The sequence below is a fragment of the Cupressus sempervirens genome, chromosome 6, assembly GCF_028749045.1.
Source record: "Cupressus sempervirens isolate cs-2001-9-10 chromosome 6, ASM2874904v1, whole genome shotgun sequence".
In the NCBI taxonomy this organism is placed as follows: domain Eukaryota; kingdom Viridiplantae; phylum Streptophyta; class Pinopsida; order Cupressales; family Cupressaceae; genus Cupressus; species Cupressus sempervirens.
Window position 1 is genome coordinate 663,711,211 of NC_143123.1, and position 24,151 is coordinate 663,735,361.

General features: G+C 34.8%; 1 pseudogene; it reads left to right on the forward strand.

Moving 5' to 3' along the window:
* The first annotated feature begins 1,411 nt into the window (after positions 1–1,411).
* The window catches only part of LOC149553940 (auxin efflux carrier component 4 pseudogene), a 30,981-nt pseudogene continuing 8,241 nt past the window's right edge, over positions 1,412–24,151 (forward strand).

Below are 24,151 nucleotides of genomic sequence, written 5' to 3' on the forward strand. Positions count from 1 at the left end.
TTTGTGTTAGAAATGAAAAATGCTAATGTATAATAAAATTGTTTATGAATCTAATGAAGTTTTTTCTTATGGATTTATATTTTGCTCTGTATTTCGAACCCATTTTATATTCATTTCAATTGCAATTTGTTGTTGGGCGCATCCCTTTATTATTCTTCACAAGTGATCATATGTAATTATTACATCTGCGCTCATTATTGAAAGCTATAAATTACAACGGAGAAATATGCTAGTGGTAAATACTGTTTAGTTTGCTTATTAAATTCTGTCCAAGTTGGTCCTTAGCGCTGTTACGATCCTTCAGAATAAAATTCTTCCACCTTGTGCATCCAAGAAAAACAATGGATGCTTGTGATTCCGAAGTAGTAGAAAACCATTCTTAAGGTTGTGCACACAGTTTTAAGAGTCCCCTGAAGCAACATTGTAATTGAACAACTTTATCAACTCGAATCAAAGCCATTCTCCTCGATCAACCAAGAAATTGTAAAAGTAAAAATCTTAAGAGTTATATTGTTACGATATAATTATTTTGTAGTTTATGAGAGGAACATGTCAAGGATAAATAGAAGGGTTAATAAATGAAATTAAAGTTAATGTACCCAACTGTTGGGCCGGCCCACAAGTCCATGTAACCCACCACCTTACAAATACATGAGGCTTAATAAATAAAATAAGATATAATTATAAAGTGTTGGTGAATAGATTTGTCACTGCGATCGTTATTTCTTACTTCTGAAACTGACCTTGTTTGCCCTGTGAATAGTGACAATTGTGCCAATAGTTGGAGAGATTGAAACTGTACAATCTTCCTCTGCGTTTGAGAGACAACATCCTTGTATGATGGGTGTATATGATTTTTCAACATAAATGAATTAAAACTTTAAAACATAGATAAGGCTATTGACGACAAATGCACTGTACAACTTCACAACTTTTTTGAATAACTTAAACTGCCAATGAGAACGATGAAGAGCTATGCTTGAAGGTTAGCATTAGCTTAGTGATGATTTGATCATTCACTAACATCTACGCCATACCATGAAAACATTAATTACAATCATAATTTAAACCCAAACAATTTAGACTTAGAAAAAAAGAGAATACAAAATGTGTTCCTTTATTTCCTTGCACCAAGAAAATAAAAAGAAATTGATTACAAAGACAACCTTTGTACATGCTTTCCAAAAATTGTCTCAATCACCAAAAACATAAGAGTTTCTCTATTCCAAATTCCAAAAAGTCATGTATTACAATGAGATTTGTGATTTTATAGCTATGTTAGAATAAACCTCGAATTTGTTCATTTTGTCTTTGTCTAAAAACAACCGTTACATGGAGTGATGATTCTTTAGTGGTAGGGATATTTACTTCTTGAATATAACCATAGCTGCAATCTCTATTTATCAAAGCGATGGATGATGAGTCGTTGGAAGAATTTAAATCCCGTTGGACTCTTGGACTGAGAGAAAGTGATGGTTCGTCTTGGAAGGGAGAGGAGCTCAAAGTGTTGGTCAAGGAGCATGCGTCACAACTTCTACGGTTATGGATTCACAGGTTGGTAAGAAGTATTAAGACATTTCGTTGAACAATCTACGTATCTTATTACTACCTTGCATACACTCATGTTATTGAAGACACAAGCTTTATATTTCAAATCAAACTGAAGCATGAATCTAGAATGCATTACAACTGTTTTGAGGCAGATGTCGTTGGTTGGTGAGATTAAGCATCTGCTTGGCTTTAGATAATAGAAACCTCTCATTTCATTTAAATCATTTTTATCCATGCGAATTGTCCAAGCCATGGAGAATTAACACGATGCGATTGGGAAATGTTTGACATAGAAGATATTATGTCAAATGGTTCACAAGCATTCTGATATTGCTACCCTCTCATTGGAGAAAGTCTGTTATATGCTCAGTTCAATGTATTTGGATCAGACTTGGAATGGATGAGCAGTTGCGTCTCTCTGAGGCACTCTGTCAACGACAACACGTTTGGGAGGCTTCTTGAATGTGGCATTATTCATAACTCAATTTCCCTTTAATCATGAACATATCTTCATCATCAACATCTTCAATTTGGATGATTATTTTATGCCTCACTCTCTCGCATCCACATCTCTTCATTTAAAGGTTTTAATCGTGCATGTTTTGTAACTATTGTTCTTCATGATCATCAACTACCCTTTGCATACAGAGATATTGTCACCTTTGTTCCTTGTCAAGATTCTTTGGACAATGAGAGTTTTGGATGGAGTTTGGGGTATTCCACCATACAGTTCACATTCTTTCCAATGCCAAGTCTTGCATTAAATATTTCACAACATTCCATCGGACTATTCTTGGAGTCATTCTTTCAAACCATCGAGCGCTTGGCCTTGCGCTCATTCCAAAATGCATTGTGTGAAGGAATCAACAACGTGTGAGGATATTGAGATGACGGTCTGGTCTTGATCTTTGACTACAACTTTTAAAGCTTTCCTAGCATGTGTACTTTGGGTTTCTTACGTAGGCAGGTTAATGGAGGAATTTATCAAAGGTAAGCCATTGACACACTTTTTATTAACTGGGCAAGAGATTAGTAATTGTCTCTGACATACATGTTTGAGAAAAGACACAATCCAAACCCGAATTTCTTTCTAAAAGTTTTATTATGTAGAGAGTGACTTTTAGTACGTGGAGAGAAAAGTATGTAGAGAGATGGTTTGAGTAAGTGGTGAGAGAAATTTTTTTGTATGGGGAGAGAGAAGGTTTGGTACGAGGAGAGAAGGTTTTTGCATTTTAAATTTACTCTCATTCTTGAACTAAAATTTTCTTTTAACTTGGGTAAATTATCAGGGTAATAGCTGGCTCTAATTGGGGACAAGGACTGTGTAAGACACTGAATGAATCGAGACTTGAACAAGAGCAATGCTTTATCACAAGGGCCATAGAGTCATCCAAAAAAGGAGATAAATACATGAAAGAGGACTAGGCATGCCAAAATTGGGTGCACAAACCAAACAAAAGGGAGGGAAAGACATTGTTACATCCCAAAATTTGCCTTAATTTTTTAAAATATTATTTGAACATAATTGTTAATGAATTATTTCTTTTTACGATCATGTGAAGTGATTTATTTATATACGTTGTACCAACTATTAACAAATTATTTCTTTTCATGATCATGTTTAGTGAGTTATTTATACACGTTGTACCAACTGTTAACGAATTATTTCTTTTCATGATCATGTGAAATGAGTTAGTTATTTATAGACATTGATGAAATGACCAGTAATCTATAACTGTTATTAGATGATTAGCAGATGTTTGATTTGAATTAGCGATCAATATATTTTGTTGGAATTAATGTTTTGGCGAAAATGTTTTGATTGGGTGATTGCAGGAGAAGACTAAAGAGAGGGGAAGCATTGCTAAACGGGATCATCGAAATGGGATGGTTGTTTGGTTCAGTCATTAGGATTGGTAGGTATAACCAAGACTCCCTTGAAAAGGATACAAAGACTTGTCCATAGGTTACATTATGAGACCACATGAGCAATTAAGAAAAACAATATAATAAAAACATAAAATAATCTAAATTAAAATATAATACATACTTTTAGAGATTGATTATTAAATTTTTATCTTATCATTATAATAAACACTTAAATACGAATACATAAATATAAAAATGAAATGACACCAATAAATTATAATAATAATATAATCTAATGATGTCACCTCATCAATATACTTATGTGAACATATATAAGAGCATATTATAATAATAAAATAAAGTTTATAACTCTTCAACTCCTTATATCTTTTCCCTCTTTATTTCTCTTCCTTTCAAATCAAATTTATGTTGGTATTCAAATGGTCATCTTGAAAACTGATAGAAGCTGAGAAGTCTCGGCTAACCTTAAAAGAAGTCAAGAATCGATTTAACAGATCATTCCTTCTTCCAATCTTTCTTTCCTCTCTTTTCTCTATTTGCTGCGAATCATACCAAGCCGAGTTTGGACGTTCACAGCTGGGCAACCTTCCAGTATTTCACACCCTCGACTTCCCATCCTTTCCTCAATTCTACCATCGACATAAGTTTGAGAAAAGTATCATTTAGCGGGTAAACAGGAGTTTCGGCCGAGGCAAGAAAAGCCATATTTTAATCACAGGTCACGAATCTTACTTCTACCTTTTTCTCTGCTAAGTCTAAGCCCGATTGTAGTCAACTACCTTTTTCAATGTTGAAAGAAATACCATAGAAGCAATGTAATTCATAGTTTGATTTCCACTGAATATATGTCTGTTGATAGTCAGTATAAATAAATAGGCTGAGATTAAATGTGGTTTCAAGAGCATAACTCCTTTCTAATATGATTTGAGTATCCATCCATAGTCGACTATACATATAGACTTATGGTACTTTGTTGTTGGTTCCCTACAGTACATTGAGACCCTTTAAGATCTTTATCGAGTATTACAACATTTATGAATTCAAATGGTAGTTGTAGAAAACTTGATTGATTCTACGAATCAACATCAATGTACATGCTATCACAATTTTCTGAACAAATTTAGAATATTTGTAATACCGAGGAATTCACCAGAAAGATGCCATAGAATTGGTGGAGGTGTAAATAATATCAGAATGCTCATAATCTTATGAACACCAAGGAATTCATCGACAAAGAAGCCATGGAATGGTGAAGAGGTGTATATAATAACAAGGTGATCATAATCTTTTGGACACCTAGGATTCACCTGGGTGTAGAAGCCATAGAAGGGTGAAGAGGTGGAATTAACCTACAAAAAAATCAATAATGGAATCAGATTTGAATAATGAATAATTAATGGCTCATGCATGTCTCTAAAATGAAATTTTTTGTCGAGTGGTGGAGATAGGGTTCACGAACCCAACTGAAATCTTTGGCCAAGGTAGTTTTAAGCATATGTACCAATCTTAAGATCATTTGTTTGTCCACAGACGTCAGTTATATAGGTATAACTGATTGGGCACTCAAACCACCCAGTAGCTCAAATGGCTAGATTGAAGAACATCCCAAGCCTCATCTCAAGGTAAGGAGGGCCGTTCTAATAAGTTAGGATGTGTGGGGATAAGTATGGTCTGAGGTTGGGAGGTTAAGCCTATGTCAATGCTTCTCCTCTTGCCAATGCCAAAGCTTGAACAACAAGATAAATGAATTCTTCCATTATTATTGTATGTTTCTTTTACACTTCTACTTTTAGAAGAATAATTAGACAGTTTAGTTTTCTAGGATTGACATTTACAGTGAATAAATGTTTCAGTTGATATAATTCATTTAAGAAAGTTAGTCATTATTTTATTTTCAGCGGAATATGTTATCAGTTAGAAATGGTTAAATTGTTAGCAATGTATATAAATTTATTTATTCCTTTTGATCTCATTACATCGACTGAACATGAAATACAGTTAGATTGGAAACAATTACTTTTAATATAGTTAGTAGAAGTCATTCTCATATGAAATGGAATCAGTTACTTATTAAATTAGATGATTAGGAGTTTTAAATTGGTAATGAAAATTCATTTGTTACAAATGGTATTAGAGCATTGGGTTCGACACTAAACCTAGGGCACACTACTTTTTATGAAACCTGAAAGTTCTGGACTGATTGCACTGGATGCAAGTACATAAAACACCCCACAAGAAGACTCGACACCCCATCTTTCCTTATTTAATTAAAAAACATGCCAAAATATGACTTCAACTGTTATTCCATGCCTCAAGACAATGAAACTTTGAACTAGAAAATACAATGAATGAAGAAAGAAAGAGTCAAATGGATTCCTGCCAGTAAGGCAACATATAGGAACAAGTTGATCCAAAACTGGAATGCTCGGCAGAGCAAAGTTCCATGGGTCCTGGATGGTGTGAGATATGTACCAAAATTAAGTGCTGTAAAGCAAGAATAATATATTTTTGATGTAAACATTCTTAATAGAGGAAATTTTGTATATAAGGTTGTTCTAAGTGAAGCAACAAAGTATTAAGTTAATTAAGTTATTAATTCATGCGATACATGTATTTGCAAGACTTCTTTTCTTTTGTGAAAATTTATTTTTTCTTCTCCCACTTAATTGACACAAATTTGTAAATTAACAGGTGAAAATAATACACATAAAATGAACAGCAACCAGAACCTTGCACAACAAGGCATAATTCATGAAAACACTCAATCTTCTAATGACTTGTTGCTTCAGATCTTGTAAGAGCCAAATGAGGTAGAATCACGAGGAAACTCAATCCTCACCTCCTCCTAGAGCAGAGATAGAAGTCTCCGAGCATAACAAGAAAACCTCCTCACCCAAATAATCAGAAAAACAAAAGAAATAAGAAATAGTAGCTGATCTATCAACTGATATTAAGAAAATCAAACCTCCCAAGTTTTTCGATTCTGAGTCTAGAGAGGAAGCAGAAGCTTTGAACTGAGATGGAACAATATTTTAAAATTAGGAATTTCTTTGAAACTCAAAATTAGTTTGGGGAATATATCATTTTACCAGAGAGGCTGCAACCTGGTGGGGAAACACCAAAGTTGAGTGGAACATAAAAACCACTAAGATCACTTGGGAAAAATTCGTAACCATTTTCAAAAATTGCTGACTACCTCAAACCTTTTATGATTAAAAACTTTTAGACTTCCAAAACTTAAAGAAAGGAGACATGTCAGTACATAAGTTATAGGAGAAGTTCACTCGACTGTTAAAATATGTACCAATGTATCAACATGATACCGATCTAAAAGTGAAGAAATTTATTATGGGTTTGAACAATAGAATAGGTGGAGCTGTAGATGTTCTCACCCCCCAAACCATAGAGGAAGCTTTAGAGAAGGTTGTTCGACAAGAACACAAAATCAGGAAAGATGATTCCATTTGAGACGATAAAATGAAAACAACCTAGAATTTAAAAGGCGGTAACTTTGGACCCTGAAAAGACAATTTAAGGACTTCAAGTACAAAAAACTAGAGCCAAAGGGAAATGAGGTTAAGGATGTTAAAGGTAATTTCGATGCAAATAATAATGACATGAATAATGAAAAGAAGGGACCACTTCTAGGATGCTTCACTTGTGGAGGGAATCATTATGCTAGTAACTGCCCTAGTAAATTTAACACCAACCAGCTACAATGACCACCTCTACTGCAACAACAAGTATTTCAATAGAGGATTCATGCAACCCTAGATAATAGGCATGCAGAACAACATATAGGTTCCATTGAAACTCTAGGTAAGATCTACGAAAACCATGTGTCCATTTTAATTGATACTGGAGCCTCTGAATGTTTTATATCACCTAGACTATTAAGTAGGTTTCCAAAAAGATCTAGCTTTATGGCAAAGCCATGGATAGTCGAATATGCATACTAGTCAAGGGCTAAGGTAGAGTAGTGCTTGTTTGAAGCTTAGGTTGACTTTCCAAATTTTTCAATGGAATTGAATTTGTATGTAGTACGTCTGGGGTCTTATGACATTATCATAGGAATCAATTAGCTCAGTGAACATAAGGCCAAGGTAGATTGCCTTGCCAAAACTGTAAACCGTGTGGATGATCAACGTAGGCCAACAAGCATTACATGGATTAAACATGAAATTAGATCAAAACAGATTTCTGCAATGCAACTTAAAAGATATGGAAGAAAGGGTTGTGAGATTTTTGTAGTCAGGATTGAGGACACAAGGGAACCTAAAACCAACACTTATGGAGATGACTATATTTATGAAGATGAGGAAATCGAAAAAAAGTTAAAAGAATCTTTTGAGGAAAAATACCCCTATTTAAAGAATTATGAAGATGTGTTTCTTGAAGAACTTTCTAGACTGCCCACTTCCTCAGCATTTGATTTCACCATAGATTTCATACTAGTAGCAGAACCCATATCTCGGGTACCATATAGGATGACAACTAAATAATTAATGAAATTACAGATCCAACTTCAGGACATGTTAGATAAGAAACTGATCTGGCCATGTGTCTCACCATGGGGAGCCCCAATATTGTTTGTGAGGAAAAAGGATGGAACATGAGATTATGCATAGATTACAGAATGCTCAATAAAGTTACCATAGAAAATCAGTACCCATTACCTAGGATAGATGATCTCTTTGATCAAACGAAGGGCGTGACAATGTTTTCAAAAATTGATTTGAGAAGGTTACCACTAGTTTCGTATAAAGGACGAAGCTATACATAAAACCACATTCAGAAGTAGGTATGGACATTATGAGTTTACAATATTACCATTTGGGTTAACCAATGCCCTAGCAACCTTTATGAACTTAATGAACAACATATTTCAAGACTGCTTGGATAAGTTTGTGTTGGTCTTTATAGATGATATTTTAATCTATTCTAGGAATGAGGAAGAAGATAAAAGGCATTTAGAAATCGTTTTGCAAATATTAAGAGAACATAAACTATATGGAAAATTATCTAATAGCGCTTTTTATCATAAAGAAATTTAGTATTTGCGGCACATTATATCAGCTCAAGGCATAGCCATAGATCCATCAAAAATAAAAGCAATGAAGGAATGGCCTATACTTAGAAATGTAATAGAGGTTAGAAGCTTTATGTGGTTACCAGGATTCTATAGAAAATTTGTCAGAAATTTCTCAAGGATAGCCCATCCAATCATCTCACTTCAGAGGAAGGGGAAAAAATTTATTTGGACTGGAAAATGTCAATCAACCTTCGAGTTTTTGAAAAAAAACTAACTACAACACCCATATTAAAGGTACCCAATCCACAAAAGCAGTTCGTAGTCATAACATATGCATGTGGAGAAGGATTAGGAAGTGTGTTAATGCAAGAGGAACACGTTATTGCTTATGAATCTAGGAAACTAAAAAACTATGAACATAATTATGCACCCCATGATCTTGAACTAGTAGCTATTGTGCATGCCTTGCAAATGTGAAGACATTACTTAATTAGAAAACCTTTTGAACTTAGATCCGATCATCACAGTTTGAAATATATCTTCACCCAACCGAATCTAGATGCTAGACAAAGGAGGTGGCTGGAATTTTTAGTAGATTACAAGTTTGACATAAGTTACATTAAAGGCAAGGAAAATAAAGTGGCAAATGCCCTAAGTCAAAGAAGGCACATCTCTGCAATAGCTACTATAAACCTCAGGTTAAGGGATTAGATTTTACAACAGTTGGAACATAATGACTTTTATGCAGAAATTAGCCTAGTTCTTATCAGAGACTCACAAGATTTCAAGTATTCAGAGTTTAGTTTAGAAGAGGATGGATTACTAAGATATCACAACAGGATCTATGCACCCGACAACCCTAAACTCAGAAGATTGATTTTAGGAGAATTCCATTCATCCCCATATTCAAGACAATCGAGAGTAACAAAAATGCTATCAGATATAAAACCCCTATATTTCTAGAAAGGGATGAAAAGGGAGATAATAGATTTTGTTGTAGGTCGTTTGGAATGCCAGAGAGTAAAATTAGAACATTAATACCTAGCAGGTCTGTTACACCCTAATGAGGTACCCAAGTGATAATAATAGATAATATCCATGGATTTCGTACAAGGATTACCTATGACATGAAATTGACACAATACCATTTTGGTCGTGGTTGATAGATTGACAAATGTTGCTCATTTTATACTAGGGAATTTAACTAATGGAGCACCATAGATTGCCCATAAATTGATGAAAGAAATTTTTAGATTGCATGGAATTTTAGAGAAAATTATTTCAGATAGGTATGCTAGGATAACTTCCAAATTCTGGAAAACATTATTTTTAGCTTTGGGTACTAAATTAAACACTAGTTCAAACTATCATCCTAAGATAGATAGTCAAACAGAAAGGGTGAATTAGGTATTAGAAGATCTTCTAAGAGTATACTGTATGGACCAATAGTACCAGTGGGAAACATACGTACCCTTGGTAGAATTTGCATTTAACAACTCCTATCAATCCACCATTAGAATGGCTCCCTTTGAGGCCTTGTGTGGTCGTAAATGTAGAACTCCTATGAGTTGGAATTAGTTGGAAGATAGAATTATTGTTAGACTTGAAGTGCTTAAAGAAATGGAAGAACATATAATCTAGATTCGTCAAAGATTAAAGGAAGCTAATGATAGACAAAAAAGTTATGTTGATGCCAAAAGAACACCTAGAGAATTCTCAATGGGGGAAAAGGTATTATTAAGAATTAAACCTCAAATGAGTAACATCAAGTTTGGTAAGAATGCTAAATTAGCCTTGAGATATGTGGGACCCTCTGAAGTATCGGAAGTTGTAAACCTAGTAGCTTACAAAATTTCTTTACCACCAGCCCTTGCCAGGATGCATGACATCTTCCATGTGTCATATCCTAAAAAGTGCATTACCCACCATGACCATATGATATATTGGAAACTATTGCAGGTGCGAGAACTAGGGGTGGTAGAGGTTAGCCTACTCAGAATACTCAAGGTGCATAAGCTGCACTTATGAAATCGGGAGGTGACTTAGTGCAAGGTCCAATGGGACTAGTATGTTGAGGATAATACCACTTGGGAGTATTGTCATGAAATTTTCCAAAAATATCCCCATCTTTTCTTTGGAACTAGAAATTGAACATTTCTTTTCTTCTTGTATAAACTGATTAAGTATTGTTTAAATTTTGTTGTTATGTTCATCGAGGACGATGAAAAATCTAAGGGGCAGGGTATGTTACATCCCAAGTTTTGCCCTATTTTAAAAAAATATTATTTAAATATAACTGTTTACGAATTATTTCTTTCATTGATCATGTGAAGTGAGTTAGTTATTTATATACTTTGTACTAACTATTAACAAATCATTTCTTTTCATGATCATGTGAAATGAGTTAGTTATTTATAGACATTGATGAAATGATCAGTAATCTATAATTGCTATTAGATGATTAGCGAATGTTTGATTTGAATTAATGATAAATATATTTTGTTGGAATTAATATTTTGGCGAGAATGTTTCAATTGGGTGATTATAAAAGAAGATTGAAGAGAGGGAAAGCATTGCCAAACAGAATCATCAAAATGTGATGGTCATTTGGTTTAGTCATAAGGATTGGTAGGTATGACCTAAGACTCTCTTGGAAAGGATATGAAGACTTGTCCATAGGTTACATTATGAGACTGCATGAATTATTAAGAAAAACAATATAATAAAAACATAAAATAATCTAAATTAAAATATAATACATACCTTTATAGATTGATTATTAAATTTTTATCTTATCATTATAATTAACACTTAAATACGAACACATAAATATAAAAATGAAATGACACCAATAAATTATAATAATAATATATTTTAATGATGTCACCTCATCAATATACTTATGTGAACATACATAACAACATATTATAATAATAAAATAAAGTTTATAACTCTTCAACTCCTCCTTATGATGCAAGAGCATCCTGGGTGTAAGGGAAATCTTGCATCACCCAAAAATATTTTAGTTTCAACATTTTCTATTTTAATAAGGACAAGTAAACAGGGTGGTTACTATTTATGAGAAATTGCTATTTTTAGTAAGTTTGTCATACGAGCTTGGAATGTTCTCATTTTCTTTAGGAAGGTTCATTTTAGATATATTGAGCGTACTATAAAAATCTCATTGCTCTTGCTTTAGTATTAGAGAAGTTAATGCGGATTTTCGGTGGAAAAATTTGCAAAAAAATCTTTAGGCTCACCATTGGAGGCCTTAGAGTGCCTGGATGAGGTCTGAAAACTTGACAAAAGGGCACTAGCACTATTCCAAGCCCGTAGATCAAGAATTGACATTTTCGAAAAGTGGTTATAATAGCCAATCAGAGCAATGGTTCGTGAGTTATAGCCTTTGGAAGTTGGACTACCAAAATTTCTAAAATAATTTATCAAAGATGTATTTGGTCGACTCTATGTGTATTGTTAGGGTCTGTTGGCCCTAGGTATTAAGTTTGAGCATCTAAAACCTTCTTGGGCGGCATAAATCTACCTATTTAAGAAAGGCCCGAACATTGCCTAGGACAACTCTAGGTGATAGTTGGCAGCATTGTCTTGCAGATTACTGTAATGAAGGTGCCCATTTGAGTTAGCATATTGTAATTAAGAATTCCGTAATTCCACATTTGTAGCGATAATAAGAAGTCCATATTTTGTTTCTTGTATTTGTTGTTGTTTCTTTGTTTTTGTTACGAGTTTACGATATTAAGGGAAGTTCCTTGCATCAACTTATTTCTTTTCCCTCTTTATTTCTCTTCCTTTTAACTCAAATTTATGTTGGTATTTGAATGGTCATCTTGAAAACTGATAGAAGTTGAGAAGTCTTAGCTAACCTTTAAAAGAAACCATGAATTGATTTAGTGGATCATTCCTTCCTCTAATCTTTCTTTCCTCTCTTTTCTCTATCTACCGTGAATCATACTAGGCTGAGTTTGGACATTCGCAACCAAGCAACCTTCCAGTATTTCACACCCCTGACTTCCCATCCTTTCCTCAATTCTACTAGTGATGGAAGTCTAAGAAAAGTGTCATTTAGCGGGTGAACATGAGTTTCGACTGAGGCAAGAAAAGCCATATTTTAATCACAGGTCACGTGTCTTACTTCTACCTTTTTCTCTGCTAAGTCTAAGCCCGACTGTAGTTAGCTACCTTTTCCAATGCTGAACGAAATACCATAGAAGCAATGTAATTCGTAGATTGATTTCCACTGAATATATGTCTATTGACAGTCAGTATAAATATTATAGGCTGAGATTAAATGTGGTTTCAAGAGCATAACTCCCCTCTAATTTGATTTGAGTATCCATCCATAGTCAGCTATACATATAGACTTATGGTACTTTGTTGTTGGTTCCCTGCATTACATTGAGACCCTTTAAGATCTTTATCAAGTATTACAACATTTATGAATTCAAATGGTAGCTGTAGAAAACTTGATTGATTGTATGAATCAACATCAATGCACGTGCTATCACAATTTTCTGAACAAATTCAAAATACTTGTAACACCGAGGAATTCATTAACAAGATGCCATATAATTGGTGAAGAGGTGTAAATAATATCAGAATGCTCATAATCTTATGAACACTGAGGAATTCACTGGTACAGAAGCCATGGAATGGTGACGAGATGTATATAATAACAAAGTGATCATAATCTTTCAGACACCTAGGATTCACCTGGGTGTAGAAGCCATAGAAGGGTGAAGATCATGTGGAATTAGCTTGCAAAAAAAATCAATAATGAAATCAGATTTAAATAATGAATAATTAATCGCTCATGCATGTCCCAGAAATGGAATCTTTTGTCAAGTTGAGTGATGGAGATTGGGTTCATGAACCTAACTAAAATCCTTGGCCAAGGTAGTTTTAGGCATATGTGCCAATCTTAAGATCATTTTTTTTTTCGAAGATGTTAGTTATATAGGTATAATTGATTGGGCACTCAAACCACCCGGTAGCTCAGATGGCTGAACTAAAGAACATTCCAAGCCCAATCTTGAGGTAGGGAGGGCCGTTCTAATAAGTTAGGATGTGTGGGGATAAGTATGGTTTGAGGTTGGGAGGTTAAGCCTATGTCAATGCTTCTCCTCTCACCAATGCCAAAGCTTGAACAACAAGACAAAGGGATTCTTTCATTATTACTGTATGTTTCTTTTACACTTTTATTTTTAGAAGAATAATTAGAAAGTCTAGTTTTGTAGGATTGACATATACATTGAATACATATTTCAATTGATATAATTCATTTAAGAAAGTTAGTCATCATTTTATTTTCAGTTGAATATGTTATTAGTTGGAAATGGTTAAATTGTTAGCAATGTATATAAATTTATTTATTTATTTTGATCTCGTTACATCAGCCGAACATGAAATATAGTTAGATTACAAATAATTACTTTTAATATAATTAGTAGAAGTCATTGTCATGTGAAATGGAATTAGTTACTTATTAAATAAGATGATTAGGAATTTTAAACTGGTCATGAAAATTCATTTGTTACAGACACAACAAAAACTCCTAACTAACATATGTACATGGTAGGAAACCCCTACCTCCAATAGCTCTAGCTCTAGATGAACCATGCAAACCTATTGATTGGCTGGGAAAAGTATATTCCATGGTGACTTAATAGGTGACAACTTCCCATTACTTGTGAACTCAAATGTAGGCTTGCTCCTTAGATTCCTAACAAGATCCATTTCTTTGGACAAGGGAATGTATCCAAATAACCATGACTCATCAAAAACCTCAGACTTTGGATTCAATTCTCCCTCATGATGCATGTCATGAATAAATTCATTTTGAAAGAATTGTAGGATTAGATTCTCAAGTTTTTGAATGCATCTATGATCTTCTCCTCTACTTGGCAAGTCCTCTACTTGAATTCCTAGTGATTTGTCATCATGAAGTCTTGAACTCGTTTCTGACACTAGACACTCTTTCTTTTCCATGGGCACAATTATGGTTGAATCTAATATATAAATTATTCCAACCTAGATGCATATCCGTGTTAGATTGAATCTTCCTATGACCCATTTCTTCTTCCTCATCTTTCAAAAGACCATCTTGAATTTTTAGACAGTTTTGAGTTACATTGATACCACCTTTAGCATTGAAGGCCATAAATTAAATTTTCATCCCATTAATATCAAAATTTTCTATCTGAAGGGCCTTATGATGGTTAAGACTAAAAGATATCAAACATTGTATTGGATTGCCTAAATATAATCTGTGATGTGAAGCAACTTGTGGAGTTATAACCATTGAGCTTTGTCTTTGAATACCAATTCGAGAATCATCAATAGAAATGCCTCCCTCCAAGAATAAAAGATTAAAGTAAACATTTTCTTCATAGAGGAAATTACCATTCAAGGATTTTAAGTAGAAGCTTGCAGTAAATACATCATAAGAGCTTCCTTAATCAAATTCCTCCATAAGATTCCCTGCTATCTCATTACTTCTTTTATGATGGTTATTCTTCTCATAGAATCCGTTTGACATAGGATCTCCTATTTGATGAGAAGGCTCAAAAAGAGGATTTCTTTGACCTTTTAATGATCCATAGGATTTTAATTTCACTTCCATTGGATTAGAGGAACTCATTGCCATATCCATATAGCTTTGATTTTGAGTATGTTTAAGGATATCTATGTCTTTTTGAATCATTGATTCTTCTCCAAGGTATCTTTCATGAAATGCAAAAAGTTGATATTCTTGTTGCATGCATGATAAATAATGAAGGCTATATGATTCATCTTCTTCTTCTTGAAGCTGATTTTTAGTTTTTTCATGAATCGATCTTTTAATCAAAAGTTCATTGATGTCATCAAATGTAAAGGTCTCTATTTCCGCAGGGAAATTAGATGTTTGTAGTGATTCATTGGTGTCTTTATCTCCATGAATTGTAGTGGTTTCAGTTAGTGCCATAACATCTGAAGTATTGATGTTGTCAATAAATTCATCACCTTGAATGATCATGGAAGGATGACCAAGAAGATCTTCTCCACATAGGAAGTCATCTTCTGAAACATTGAGGCACCAAGTAGGAATAAAAATAGTATGAAATTCACCTTGATCCACATTTCGCTCATCTTGAACCATATGTTGTGTAGTTTCTTGAGATTCAGATATTTGTTTTTCTTTCTCATTAGGATTGAGATGATTGAATACTTTCTCTTGTGTTTGGAATTTTTCACAATGATGCCTTGATACATTACTAGACCCTTCTTCTTCTATAGACACCATCTCTCAACCATCTCCTTGATTAGACATATAATCCTCATCTTCTTTCACACATGAAAATTTAAATGATTTCTTTTTTAATATTTGGATCGGGAGATGTTCTATTATTGAGAAAATAACTCTTACAAGGGTCTGCTTTCTCAAGTTCTTGTAGTGTTTGAAGTAAAGAAGGATGTACTTTGTCAGGATCTAGGTGTGCATTGCTGTAAAAGCTTTTTAGAAGCTTAACTTGATTGGGATCAATGGAAGTATGTTTTTGATGAGAAATAGGTGCAAGTGTTGGGACACATGTTTGACTACCATTATCCATTATCAATTCACATGAATCATTTTTCTGATCAAATGCTTCCTTATAATGGCATGTGGAACTTATTTCTAAAGATAATTTTGGCTTGTGAGAGAAAACTGATAATCTTTACCATCTTCTTCTATCTTTTGCAAAGTTAAGAGCAAAGATGGATGCATCTTTTCTAGATCTAGTTTCTGTCCACCATAGAAACTCTTCAAGAAGCTAGCTTGTTTAGGATTAATGAAAATTTGATTTTGTTGAGACACAGGTGCATGCGAGACTTTTTTAATGTTCTTCATTGCTGATTTAGATGAAGCACATTTCTCAGCAAGGCCTTCTTTATACTTATATGTTGAACCTTTTTCTAAGAAGGATTCTTGATCATGAAAAGTAAAACCATAATCCTTTCCATCTTCTTCTTCGATCTTTCACAAAACCTAAAGTGAGTGGGGATGAACCATTCTAGGATCTAGCCTCCCGTTGCCATAGAAATTCTTCAAGAATTCAACTTGTAGACATTCATTAGGAATATATTTCTTGGAATATGAAAAGCATTCATTATCAATGTCGCTATTGTTAGAGTAAATAAATTAATAATTAATAATTATTTATTCTATTTACTTAATCTTACTTAAGTTAATGCATTTATTTAATATTTAGTATTTAATGCATGTAGTGATGAGTTGTTGACAACATGGGAGTTTGTTCCCTTCTAGCATGTTCCACCTTTTTGTGGAAGAGTGCTTGGTTGTCAACCTTACCTTCTACCACTTTCCAACTTGTTCTACAAGCTTCCTTGAGGCCTTTATAAGTGGTCTCTCTCTCATTGTAAACTCATATTCCATTTTCATTGTAAATACAATTTCATTATTTTACAATATGTTCTCTCTCATGTTCGTTTAGGGTTTTTCCAAGCTCCATCTCTTCCTTCTTGGTTTTCCTTCAATAGGTTATTTGCATGCAGGTGATCTTGGTGAGCTGTGGAGTTGGATTTCATCAACTCCTACATGGTATCATAGCCTCCCTATTGCTGCTTTGTTGAATGTTTTTTGAAACCGTGATTTGGAGACACAAACCTTAGCTTGTTTATGCATTTTTCTTCAATTTGGGGAAGAGCATTTTTTAGAGCACTTTGGGTCCAAACAGATACTACCATTGGATCTAGAAGGCCATTTGCAGTCAGGATTCACATAAAACTTTTTGATTTTAGAGACAGGGCTTTGGGAGGCAAATTTTTTTATATGGAGGGCTTTTTCGTACGGATCGTATCGACATGCAGTGAAAAAAAAAAATTAAAAAAATTGTGAGCGCCACCAGTGCGCCATCGGGTAGCCACCCGCACTTCACTGACCACTGGCTAAGCTGTCGTAGGGCAGCCTGGCAATCGTCGACGGACCACCTCACCATAGCTAACCTGCCTCCTTAGTCGGCATTCCCTCCGCTCAGCCTTTAGATCACCGCTACGCCTGACAGTGCCACTGTTCCTCTACTTCTGTCCACTCAACAACACGCATGGTAGTCTATTTTGACATTTGGCACAGTGTACAGTAGCCACGTGGCATATTTTGTTGCATCAGGGTTTTTTTGCATACGTTTGCACCTTTCTACACAGTTAGCACCAGTGTGTGATTGACACATGGTAGGGGTGCCATGTGGCCCCTGCCACATTAGCTGTACCTTCCACATGGCGTCCACGGGCTTTCTTTTTTTGTGGTGATGGCCTTCAAGTTGTCAATTTTAAGCTCGCTATCTGCTGACATCAGCATGACATCATCCTACATCATCATCCTTCTTGCACCTCTATAGGGTCATTTTTGACCTACTTGTGGTTTTTTGGCCATAACTTGAGCATACAGAGGTATTTTTTCGATCCGAAAGAAGTACCAAAAAGCTGGTTTTGAGATGGAGACATTGGTGCAGGTATTTTCAGGTTTTGATGCAGTTTAGTTGCCCTTTTTTTAATTGAAGTCCAAAGTTCTATTTTTGACTCCAACATGCATATCTTTTGCGTCCCATGTCAGTTTTTTGAAAACATTATATTTTTGGAAAGCTGGTTTTGTCTTTTTTTCATAAATGTGGTCTTTTTCCTTAAGATTCTGGCCCATGATCTTTCTATCATTTTTTTGGCATTTTTTTCTCTATGGTGGATATCTTGGGTGTTTCACGTCCGAGGATCGTTTTCCTGGCATGGTTTCTTTTGTTTTGAGTTGTACTATCTTTTGTGTTAGCTTTTTTCCCTTTATGATCATTGTAGACATCATTTGTAAGCACTTTTGTATATGCCCTAAGATAAAGTGCCACATTTGCATTTCGAGTTCGTGAATGTTATTTTTTGAGATAGTTTTACTTGCACTATTTTTAAAAAGCACCATGGGGGGGATAGTTGTTTGCTATTTTAGGCCTTCTTCCTTTTGTTTTCCCATGCAGTGTTAGTGTGACTGTGTCTTTATAGGTGTTTGTACCTCTTCTTCTCTCGTTGTTCTTGATTTTGTTTGGAGGGGATTTTGGTCCACCTTCTCAGTTGCCTGTCATCTCACCCCATCTACATTAGGGGGGAGGGGGTTATGCTGTTGTTCTTGTTTGATGGTTTGATAGTGTGAGCTATGTATTCAGTGGGCCACTATGCATTTCAGTGAGATGGATCATCTACCATATAGACATGCTCAGTTCGTGCCTTCTTCTTCCATGGAGGTTCTTCAGATTAGCAGTTTCTTTTAGATGGTAGACTTTATGGCTTCTTCATGCTTCAGTGATGCTCTTTATGATCACTTCTTGTTCCTATTTTATGGGGACATTCCCCTAGTTGGAGGCTTCTTCAGTTCTTCACTAGGTTCTTACCTCTTTTTGGGGGAGGGTTTTTCCCACGTGGTTTTCTCTCTTTCCCCATTTTTAGAGGTTGCATCTCTTTACATTGTACATAGGTACCTAACATGGCCTCGTTGCTGGGACCCATTTTGCATTTCATCTTAGTTTTGCGAGCTTAAGGTATTCCCCTAAGTTGCACTTAAGGGGGGGTGTTAGAGTAATTAATTAATTAATTATTAATTATTTATTCTATTTATTTAAGCTTACTTAGGTTAATGCATTTATTTAATATTTAGTATTTAATGCATGTAGTGATGAGTTGTTGACAACACGAGAGTTTCTTCCCTTTGAGCATGTTCCACCTTTTTGTGGAAGAGTGCTTGGTTGTCAACCTTATCATCTACCACTTTCCAGCTTGTTCTACAAGCTTCCTTGAGGCCTTTATAAGTGGTCTCTCTCACATTGTAAACTCATATTCCATTCTCATTGTAAATACAATTTCATTATTTTGCAATATGTTCTCTCTCATGTCCGTTTAGGGTTTTTTCAAGCTCCACCTCTTCCTTCTTGGTTTCCCTTCGACAGGTTATTTGCATGCAAGTGATCTTGGTGAGCTGTGGAGTTGGATTTCATCAACTCTTTCAACTATCACTATCACTTTCAACTTTCCCTTTGTACCAAACCATGTTTTGAGTTCAAACCTTAGATAGAGTCACCAATATTCAATCTTCTAAATAGAGTCACCAACCTTCATTCCAAGGAAGGTACCTTTTATCAACCATGTTACGAGTTATTGTTCACTTGATCATGGATGTGACCAAGACTTTGCTTGTTTCTTCTTGAAATAGCAATTATTCTTTCAACAACCACAACGTTTTGACTAATAGGAGCTCTTTGCAAGATTTTCCCGAATTCTTCCTCTTCTTCTATAACTTGATTCACTTGATGGTATTGTTGAGCAGTTCATCTACACCTCTAGGTTAGAGTGTTCAAATCTGAAATAATATCTTCTTGTGTGTCTTAGAAGCCAAGATTCAGTTCTAGAACTGGAAACACATTCTTAAGTGGCAATATCATCTTGCTTCATTACAAGCGACTAAATAATTTTTCTTGTTTTAATCTCCATTGAAGTTGCCAAAAATCTATTGGTAAATAGATTTGTCACTATGATAGTTACTTCTAAAATTGACCTTGTTTGCCTTGTGAATAGTGACAATTGTGCCAATAGTTGGAGAGATTGAAATCGATCATTACCGTATTACAATCTTCCTCTACATTTGAGAGGGGAAACTCCCTTATATGATGGTTGTATTTTATTTTTCAACATAAATAAATTAAAACTTTAAAAGATAGAGAGAAAGTTATTGATGACAAATGCACCACATGACTTCATAGCTTTCTTGAATAACTTAAACCGCCAATGAGAACTATCAAGAACTATGCTTGAAGGTTAGCATTAGCTCAGTGATGATTCAATTATTCATTGGAATCTACACCATACTGTGAAAAAATTAATTACAACAAGAATCAACACCCAAACAGTTTAGACTTTGAAGAAAAGAGAATACAAAATGTGCGTTCCTTTATTTCCTTGCACCAAGAACATAAGAAGAAATTGATTACAGAGACAACCTCTGTACACACTTTCTAAAAATTATCTTATCATAAGCAACATAAGCCTTCCCCTATTTCAAATTCCAAAAAGTCTTGTATTACATTTAGATTTGTGAATTTATAGCCATTCTAGAATAACCAACTTTTTAGGTTCACAACTACCTAGAAAGTTAGGATTTGGACATTGGGAATGCATTTCATAACCAACTTCAACTTTTTATGAAGTCAAAGTACAAAATCCTAACTTTTGTTACAATAAGCAACACATGTCAATTTTATGTTCATAAAACACCTTGCACCAAAATTACTACACCCCATTGAGCTATTCAAGGTACGCTCCCCTCTCGAAGTATTATATCATACAGTTCACATGCCTTGTTTGTATGCTAAAATTGGCATATATGTTTGCAAAACATTGTGTGACTCACATGCATGTGAGGATAGATGTTTCATCAAAATTATATAGTTGTCATGTCTTCATGAATCCATAAGTCTCCATCTGTACTTTAACAATTCCTCTTACACACAAAACCAAAATATGTTCATTTCTTTATTGAGCATTTTGTCCACCAACTCACTTCCATTTATGAGAAGTCCTTAGGGATTATAAAAGTTAACTACTCAGCTCTCTTCCCAACAAAAACACATATCACATCAGTCCTTAAAAACTATCATGACTGACTCAATGACAACCACTGTATTACACAAGCACTATTCTCTCAAGATGCTAGTTCTATATACCTTCATCACTCCATTATAAATTCCATGAAAAGTTTCACTCCATTATAAATTTCATGAAAAGTTCTTGTAGTGGATGTCTTGTGATTGTGTTTGGCATGCTCATACATAGACCAGAGTGGATATGAATGCTGTCAATAAACTCCTCTAGGTCAAATTGGGATTGAACAAGTACATTCAGGTTTAATTACTTTTATAATATGAACATCAACATTTTCCTTTGACAAATCTTCCTAGATGTGTAGTCTTTCATTCTTAGGATTTTGAGATTCAGATTATGGGCTTACCAACTCATGTGCCTTGTTGGTACCATAACATATCCTCATGGCCAAGGTGGTAATATGTGCCTTCCAAACAAATAATAGAGTACTTTGTACCTCTATGTTCATCATTTGTATCCTTCCTCATACCACGTATATATTGCATAACCTCTCCAATTCATTTCCATGGTGATATTCCTTGAGGCATTTTGTCAAACAGCTCATAGACCTTGTCAATGCTTTGTCAATGTTCAAAGCAATTATCATATGCCAAAATGCTGAGCTCGAAGTAGATATAGGAAGATTCATAGTTTCATGAATTTATTGAAGACCCTATCTGTGCAAAGGCATCAGAGGAAGTACACCATACATTGCCATTTCTTCATTCTTATTGAGTGAGCAAAATAAGCATCCCTTTACCACTTAGCGGTTGCAAGGAAATGGTATATCACATGTTGGGTGGTGTGAATAGGAAAAATCATGCACATTGCTCCTCATTATATCAAAATAGTCTCCTTTCGTGCGTGCACTCTTAAGCCTTGGATGAATGGCATGCCGCAATATGAGAGTTGGGGCGTTCCATCATAGATACTACACAACATTTCATTCACATCACATTACATGTCATAGCTTGAGTGTATGCTTCCATGTTATGCTATGCATGTTCACTCAGGATTTATTCCAAATGATTATTGCTCAACTTATACTTGTACATCTCCATTTACTAATGCAAAGACAACATCAAGATCTGATTCATTATTATTATTGACCAATACTGATACCTTGTTTCCAAGCTCCAAGTGCGCTTCCCTCCTAGCTTTCCTTGCCTCTTGCGACGTATCTTGTAAGTCGACCATTATATCTTAGACACTCAAATTCCCTTCTTGAGATCTTTCATTAGTGTGAAGTGATGAAAAATTTCCACAAGCTTCAGATTTTATGTTCGTCTCACAATAAGCTTCACGATCCCAAATTTTTTCATTGTGTCTCTGTCTGAAAATAGCCATTACATGGAGTGATGATTCTTTAGTGGTAGGGATATTTACTTGTTGAGCATAACCATAGCTACAATCTCTATTTATCAAAGTGATGGATGATGAGTCACATGAATAATTTAAATCCCGTTAGACTCTTGGACTAAGAGAAAGTGATGGTTGGTCTTGGAAGGAGAGAAGCTTAAAGTGTTGATCAAGGAGCATGCGTCACAACTTCTATGGTTCTGGATTCACAGGTTGGTAAGAAGTAGACACCATTTTGCTGAACAATCTATGTATCTTATTACTGCATTGCATACACTCATGTCATTGAAGACACATAAGCTTTATATTTCAAATCAAATTAAAGCACGAGTCTGGAATGCATTACAATTGTTTTGAGGCAGATGCCGCTGGTTGGTGAGATTAAATATGTGCTTGACGTTAGATAATAGAAACCTCTCATTTCATTTAAATCATTTTTATCAATGCGAATCGTCCAAGCCATGGAGAATCAACATGATGTGATTGGGGTATGTTTGACATAAAAGACATTATGTCAAATGGTTCACAAGCATTCTGATATTGTTAGCCTCTCATTGGAGGAAGTCTGCCATATGCTCGGTTCAATGTATTTAGATCAGACTTGGAATGGATGAGAAACTATGTCTCTCTCTGAGGCACTCTGTCAATGACAACATGTTGGGGAGGCTTCTTGAATGTGGCATTATTCTTAACTCAGGTTCCCTTTAATCATGCACATATCTTCGTCAACAACATCTTTAATTTGGATGATTGTTTTAAGCCTCACTCACTTGCATCATCTCTTCATTTAAAGGTTTTAATTGTGCATATTCTGTAACTATTTTTCTTCATGATCATCAACTATCCCTTGCATATAGAGATATTTTCACCTTTGTTCCCTGTTAAGATTCTCTGGACAATGAGAGTTTTGGCTGGAGTTTGGGGTATTCCGTCAAACAGTTCACATGCTTTCCGATGCCAAATCTTGCATTAAATATTTCACAACATTCCATCAGACTATTCTTGGGCTTATTCTTTCAATCATTGAGCACCTGGCCTTGCGCTCATTCCAAAATGCATTGTGTGAAGGAAGCAGCAATGTGTGAGGATATTGAGATGATGGTCTGGTCTTAATCTTTGACTACAACTTTCAAAGTTTTCCCAGCATGTGTACTTTGGGTTTCTTGTGTAGGAAGGCTAATGGAGGAATTTATCAAAGGTAAGCCGGTGACACACACAATTTTTATTAATTGGGTAAAAGATTAGTAACCGTCTCTAACATACATATTTTGAGAAAAGACACAATTCAAACCCAAACTTGTTTCTAAAAGTTTTTAGTAAATAGAGAGAGAGCTGCTTTTAGTACGTGAGGAGAGAAAACTTTTAGTATGAGGAGAGAAGCTTTTAGTATAGGGAGAGAGAAGGTTTTTGCATCTTAATTTTACTCTCATTCCCGAACTAAAATTTTCTTTTAACTTCTTGGGTAGATTATCAGGGTAACACAATGATTTATTTTAATAATGCTTACAAGGTTGTAAATCTATAAAACCCACCAGTAGTCAGCAAAGTAGATAAGCTTGAAAAATCTACAAAGAATACCCTGGCGACAAACTGCTAACTAAGCTACTCAAATATAAAATGATTAGAAAGAAAGAATAGGGTACTCAAAAATAAAAG